At 41.7% G+C, this 7,428-nt stretch overlaps 1 long non-coding RNA gene across 1 annotated transcript; it reads right to left on the bottom strand.

The window, feature by feature from the left end:
- Positions 1-846: 846 nt before the first annotated feature.
- Positions 847-4,373, bottom strand: LOC142741179 (uncharacterized). The gene is made up of 3 exons (XR_012881026.1): positions 4,272-4,373; positions 1,369-1,431; positions 847-1,068 (listed from the first exon to the last, which is right to left on the bottom strand). It is a non-coding gene; the product is annotated as an uncharacterized LOC142741179 (long non-coding RNA).
- Between the last annotated feature and the right edge of the window lie 3,055 nt (positions 4,374-7,428).

Raw genomic sequence — 7,428 nt, 5'->3', positions numbered from 1 at the left:
GTGGCACCATCTTCAAGAGGAAGCTGTTTATTATTTCACCATATAGTCTCATTAGCCTCAGATATAGGATCTGTTTTAGGCTTCGTTCACATCTGTGATGGGGCTCCGTTCATGGGTTCCGTTGGACCTTTCCATCAGGGGAACCCATGAACAGAACCCAAACTGAAACAAACGGAAATCATAGCTTTCCGTTTGCAATACCATTGATTTCAATGGTAACGCATCCATTGCAAATGGTTTCCTTTGGTCACCGGTCTGTAAGGTTACCGTTGTTTTGACGAAATCAATAGCGTAGTCGACTACTCATGAACGGAGTCCCGACGCAGATGTGAACGAAGCCTTAGTCAGGCACACTGACCGCTTTAAAAAATATATTTTAATATATTATGTTAACTACCTTATATACCTATAGTTCTTGTAAAATGCACAAATGGTTTTATGCTCAAAAATGTGAGATAAAACATGATACCTCATTGATTGATAGAGAAATTAAACATGGCCCAGGGGAAGGAGATGTTGTGAAAGAAGTTGTGGGGAGGGCGCCAAACTGAATCTGTGCTGGAGAACCTAGCTACTCCTCTGCCATACAGGCAGATAAGTTCACTGCCTGACAGAGCTCGCCGGTGTCCTGGAGGAGGCAGGCACCGGTAAGCACAGTCCAGCTGTCGACCGACAGCAAGGTGAGGTGGATGTCGGCGGTCAGCAGTTGTCATCGATACAAGTATATATAAAAAACGTTTTTCAAATAAAAACAATGATAATAACAAGCCAACATAAACCCAGATAGTCTAGCAGAGTGAAAACTACTCAAAGCATATGGCATGCAAACATGTTTTAGGATGAGTCAGATAATCCAGGGTACAGTGCCGAAACGCATAGCATATGTTAATAATGTTTTACTCTTTCTTCATATCTTGCCATCATTGGAACCTTTAGGGCTGGTAGCGCCCAGTGTTCCTCTTTCTTCATCCAATCCTCAATTCATCCAATTTGGCGGCCAGGGATCTTCCTCAATGTTCCGGGCTGGAGAAGCAGCCAGCTTTTTCCTGCTATTATAGCTATATGTGTCTGGAATCAGAACAACCAGACCATTTAGAACAAGAGCTCCCACTATATCTATATTTATTTTATCTATCATTACATGTCATTCTATTGGCACTGCATTGTTTTTTTCTTTTTATTAGACAAAATTGGGATTTAGAATCCTGCTATATATATAATATGGTGCCATATCTGCAAGGCTTACTTAAAGTTATTTGTAAACACTGCTGACACATGACATCACTTTATTTCATAGGGGACAAATAGCAATGGGGTCAGAGTTTAAACTGCGCAAAGCTAATTAACTAGAAATGCAGACAAAGGTACCTTCATTTGCTGTGAACACAGATATGAGACACCTCTGATACAGGTTTATGAACGCCCTTCCCACTAGAAAAATAAGGTCATACAGAGACATAAGTTGAACATTTACAAGAGTGAAGTAATGCTAGAAACCTAATAACAACTGAAAGGAGTTATAAAACACTTTGTCTAGTTTTTAGGGCTGTATTTGCACTTGGTGCTAGGCATTATGTGTGATAAACAATCAAGTGACTAGAAGATGCCTATTATGCATCTTTATCTAAGATCGCTTTTTGTAATAAAACATTTTTGCGCCCATATTATGGACCCTCGACGGTTTATGAGAGCCGGAGTTAGAACACCAAAGAAACACCCGTATTGAGGGGTTTTTTTTTCTCCTTTATTTCATGGTGTTTCTATTCGTTGCCATTTAAAAAAAAAAAACTCTGTCGATCCTGCCACACTTACGAAAATCACTGTAAAAAAATGTAACAAAAACTACAAATTTTAATACACCCTAAGGGTATGTTCACACGCTAGACTAAAAACGTCTGAAAATATGGAGCGGTTTTCAAGGGAAAACAGCTCCTGATTTTCAGACATTTTTTAAGCCACTTGCAACTTTCGCTGTGTTTTTCGTAGCGTTTTTTACGGACGTTTTTGGAGCTGTTTTCTATAGAGTCAATGAAAAACGGCTCCAAAAACATCCCAAGAAGTGACCTGCACTTCTTTTTCTCAGCTGTTTTTTTACATGACCGTTTTTCAAAACGGTCGCGTAAAAAACGGCCCGTCGGAACAGAATGCCGTTTTTCCCATTGCAATCAATGGGCAGATGTTTGGAGGCCGATTTTTTGGCCGTTTTTCGGGCGTTTACGGCCCGAAAAATTTCCAAAAACACTCTGTTTGAACATACCCCAAGGGTGTCCATACAACAGTAGTTGCCCTGAGGCAGAGAACCGCGCTGTTCCATTACACATACAAGTTAAATTTAAGCAGAAAGTATGGGAGCAGAGGTTTGAAGATAATGCGGACCATACACATTGTGGTAGTGTGCCACGTGACCAAGAACTGTGCAGCCAAACCCTAAGCAGTTTCATTGCAATGTAATTTTTGGTCATGTGGCTTGTATGGCTTGTACTAGTAAAACACATGGTTTTAATGTGGTTTCACCTGTACAAGCTGCATGGCCAAAAACCGCATTACAAAACTGGTGTAGTTTGCAGTAAAACATTAAATCTTGGCCGTATGTCACAATACCACTATGTGTAGGGGACTTCTCACATGTACATTTTATTGTTTACCAACACAAACACATATAGAATGTGTATATCTAAACGTCAGTCAACTGAGTATTGTGATAGCGGAGCATCTAGATCACCCGTTCGACTATTGCAGCCTCCATCATATACATAAGCAGGCTTAAAACAGACACAGTCAGTAAGGGTATGTTCACACAGCCTATTTACGGACGTAAATCGGGCGTTTTTGCCCCGAATTACGCCCGAAAATAGCGCCTCAATAGCGCTGACAAACATCTGCCCATTGAAAGCAATGGGCAGACGTTTGTCTGTTCACACGAGGCGTATATTTACGCGCCGCTGTCAAATGACGGCGCGTAAATAGACGCCCGCGTAGAAGAAGTGACCTGTCACTTCTTTGGCCGTAATTGGAGCCGCTATTCATTGACTCCAATGAATAGCAGCGCTAATTACGGCCGTAATTGACGCGGCGTTCAAGCGCCTGCACATGCCGGTACGGCTGAAATTACGGGGATGTTTTCAGGCTGAAACATCCCCGTAAATTCAGCCGTTACGGACCCCCGCCGTGTGAACATACCCTAAGAAGCATGCCTGTCACTTATACACAATGCGCTTGGAATTCCCCTGTATTAAATTCTCCTGTATACTCGAGTACTTAGCCTTGTAGTAAACGCCGTTCAATTTCTCATAAATACTGATGGTGAACACCACTATCACTTTCTGTATTGTTACAATATATTTGAAATATATGCAGCATTTGATGTATTAATCTTTGTATCCAGACCTCCTTTGGAGCTCGGCTGTCTTATTGCACTTGTAAGATAGCAAGCAAACTTGCACTGCCTTGTATTATGAACAAGTAAAACGTTTGGCACGTAGACGCCAGATAGAGATAAAAATACATAAATACGGTGTATCCAGATGTTGCGGTTGAAATGCGGTTAGAACTGCATAAAGAATAAAAACCACATGCATTTTTACCCCAATTTGATGCGTTCTTTGATGCGTTTGCAGTTTTTACCGCATTGAAAAACACATCAAATTATGGTAAAGCACATGCGGTTTTCGATGCGGATCTAATGCACATAAACTGCAATGTCTAAATACACCCTTTGGGTATGTTCACACGAGGGCGTCCGTAACGGCTGAAATTACGGGGATGTTTCAGCCTGAAAACATCCCCGTAATTTCAGCCGTACCGGCATGTGCAGGCGCTTGAACGCCGCGTCAATTACGGCCGTAATTGGCGCTGCTATTCATTGGAGTGAATGAAGAACGGCTCCAATTACGGCCAAAGAAGTGATAGGTCACTTCTTTGACGCGGGCGTCTATTTACGCGCCGCCATTTGACAGCGGCGCGTAAATATACGCCTCGTGTGAACAGACAAACGTCTGCCCATTGCTTTCAATGGGCAGATGTTTGTCAGCGCTATTGAGGCGCTATTTTCGGGCGTAATTCGGGGCAAAAACGCCCGAATTACGTCCGTAATTAGTGTGTGTGAACATACCCTTAGGGTAAGGACACACAGGGCAGATACCCTCTGTAAAAGTACACAGCGTATCCATCCTGAAAGCTGTAGGGAATTCTGACTTTCCAAATTGTCGTGCAGTTTTTTTGGGCATAATCTCCACTGCGGAAACACTGCTAGAAAAAAAACTAATACGTACACCTTTCTCCGTTGTCATAGCGATGCGTCCCTCTGTTCTAAGTGCAGCCCGGCCTCCTGGGATTACGCTGCAGCCCTTGAGTGGCTGCAGCAGTCACATGGGATGAAGCCTCATCCCAGGAAGCCGAGCTGAACTCAGAAAAGAGGATTGCATCGCTATGACAATGCCTGTGGATATGTAACAACCTTTTTATTTATTTTTAACCAAAAAAAGTTTTTTGTTTCTTTTCGGATGTCATTTTTGCAGCAGAATTTCAGCTTTTCTATCACAAAAATCACAACATTTGCCTATTTGTTGCGGGTTTTACCTCCCCATTTAATTCAATACAGAAAACCCGCAACAGAAGAGCAGTGATTCCGCAGCATAAATTGACAATCGGTAGATTTTTTTCTGCAGTGTGTGGATGAAATTTGTTCAAATCTTATCCACTCTGCTGCTACTGTAATGCGCTGCGGATTTTCCGCAATGAGATCCATTGCAGAAAATCTGCAGTGTTTACACTGTGTGTGTCCTTATCTTCAAAGGGATTGTCGTACAACAACAACCCCTGTTCATATGCCGTATTAAAGGGAATGTGACGCTAGAAAAAAATGTATTTTTTTTTTAGTTAAACAATTAGTGTATAGGTGATTAAACATTGTTCTAATTTTTTTAAAATTTTTCACGAGTCAGGAAATATTATAAATTAGATTCTAATTTATAATATTTCCCAGTGCTGGTCACTAGATGGAGCAATTCCCAAAATTGCAGCATTGCATGTGGTAAAGCAACCACATTGCTTTATGCTGCAAAATTTGAGAAAACTCACTCGCTCTAGTGAGCTCTCAGAATCCCCCCCTCCTTTATCCTGGCTAGTGCCGGGAGAAACGAGGGGATTGAACGGTCAAACCTCCTACACTGTGTGTCGCCATTTTTTGAGCTAACACACAGTGTGGTAGGTTTACATACACTAGTAAACACACAGTAAAACACTTACATACACAGAAATAACTTACCTGCTCCAGTCGCCGCCGCTCCCTCCGGTCCGTCCGCTCCGTCTGCTACCGCCGCTCCAAGTGCACAAGTCCGGAAGCCGCGACCGGAAGTAGTAATCTTACTGTCCGGCCGCGACTTCCGGTCTGCAGGAAAATGGCGCCGGATGGCGCACAGTTCAACCTGGACTGTGTGGGAGCGGCGCATGCGCCGTTCCCACACAGACGGCGTACAGCATAGTGGATGGAACGGGCCCCGTTCGCATTCACTATGGGACTGTAGCTGCCGTATTCCATGTCTGTATGTGTCGTTAATCGACACATACAGAAATGGAAAAAAAAATGGCAGCCCGCATAGGGAAGAAAAAGTGAAAAAATAAAAAAAAGTAAAACACAAACACACAAATAAATATAAAAGTTTTTAATAAAACACTAAAATCAAACGGATGTAAAAAAAAAAAAATTTGTGACACTGTTCCTTTAACTTCAGTACGACTGAAACCTCTGTTCTCCCTATATTTGCAGCCTTGATTATTACCCTTGGAATTTCTTATGTGGGGCACTGCAAATGTCCAATTTATTGTGGTAGAAAAAAAAAATTGTGGGATACGTGCCGCTAACTATAGGAAAAAATAAATCTGTGCATGTTATTTAAAACATTTACATAATGAAACACTCCAGAACATTCACTATTGAGGGTATATCCAGGGCTGGCATTAGACAAAGTGTGGCCCCGGGCAAAGTTAAAATGCTGAATAGGCCCCAAAATTCTGAATTACTGTATCAATAATACCGTCAATTCAAAAGGCGGTGTGCAGATAACTGCATCGCTGATTTCTAGTGCGTCTAGGAGTGTTGCAAGCCCCAAAGCATATGTCCCCCCTCCCACACCAAAAAATTATCTATATACATACACAGCCATCATACCACTGTACCAGATTAAATATTACCTGCATACAGTTACTGAACACAACTCCGTATTATAAAACCAATATTACCAATAATAACACAATATAAGGTCCAAATAATACCGCCACACCATAACCACATAGTGACTAAATAATACACCCATACTGTTACTGTATAATACCACCACACCATAACCACAGTGACTGAATAATACCCCCATACTGTTACTGAGCACAACTCAGTTCTTTAAAGGGAAGGTGTCACGAAAAAATTTTTTTTTAGATGTTATTGCTTTTAGTATGTCATTAAAATACATTTTATTTATTTGTGTTTTTGTGTTGTACTTTTTTCTTTCTTTTACTTCTCTATGGGGGCTGCCATTTTTTTTTCATCTCTGTATGTGTCGATTAACGACACATACAGAGATGGAATACGGCACATACATCCACATAGAGAATGCGAACGGGAGCCGTTCCATTCACTATAGCGTACGCCGTCTGTGTGGGAACGGCGCATGCGCCGCTCCCACACAGTCCAAAAGGAAGGTCTTCTGCAGAGCGACATCCGGCGCCATTTTCATGTGGACCGGAAGCCGCGGCTGGACAGTAAGATGACTACTTCCGGTCGTGGCTTCCGTCCATATGTTCAGAAGCAAGGATTAGGAGCGGAGGCAGCGGCAGGTAAGTTATGCTTGTGTATGTGATGTGTGTTTATGTTCGTGTTATACTGTGTGATTACCACTGTATCTAATCCTCCTACACTGTGCATTCGCTCAAAAAATGGCGGCACACAGTGTAGGAGGTTTGAACATTCAACCCCCTCCTTTCTCCTGGCACTAGCCAGGATAAAGGAGGGGGGATTGTTTGAGGACACTAGAGCGAGTATGTCTTCTCCAATTTTGCAGCATAAAGCAATGAGGTTGCTTTACCACATGCCAATGCTGCAATTTTGGGAATTGCTCCCTCTAGTGACCAGCACATGGAAATGTTATAAATTAGAATCTAATTTATAATATTTCCTGACTTGTGAAAAAATTAAAAAATTACAAGAATGTGTAATCATTTATATACTAACAGTTTAACTAAAAAAAATATATATATTTTTCTAGCGACACATTCCCTTTAAGACCAATAATAACACAATATAAAGGTCCAAATAATACTGCCACACCATAACCACATAGTGACTGAATAACGCCCCCCCATATTGCTACTGAATAATACCGCAACACCGTAAGTGCATAGTGACTGGATAATACCCCCTTACTGTTACTGAAT

This window comes from Rhinoderma darwinii, chromosome 2 (genome assembly GCF_050947455.1).
Source record: "Rhinoderma darwinii isolate aRhiDar2 chromosome 2, aRhiDar2.hap1, whole genome shotgun sequence".
Lineage (NCBI taxonomy): Eukaryota > Metazoa > Chordata > Amphibia > Anura > Rhinodermatidae > Rhinoderma > Rhinoderma darwinii.
This window is presented reverse-complemented; position numbering and strand designations above follow the sequence as displayed.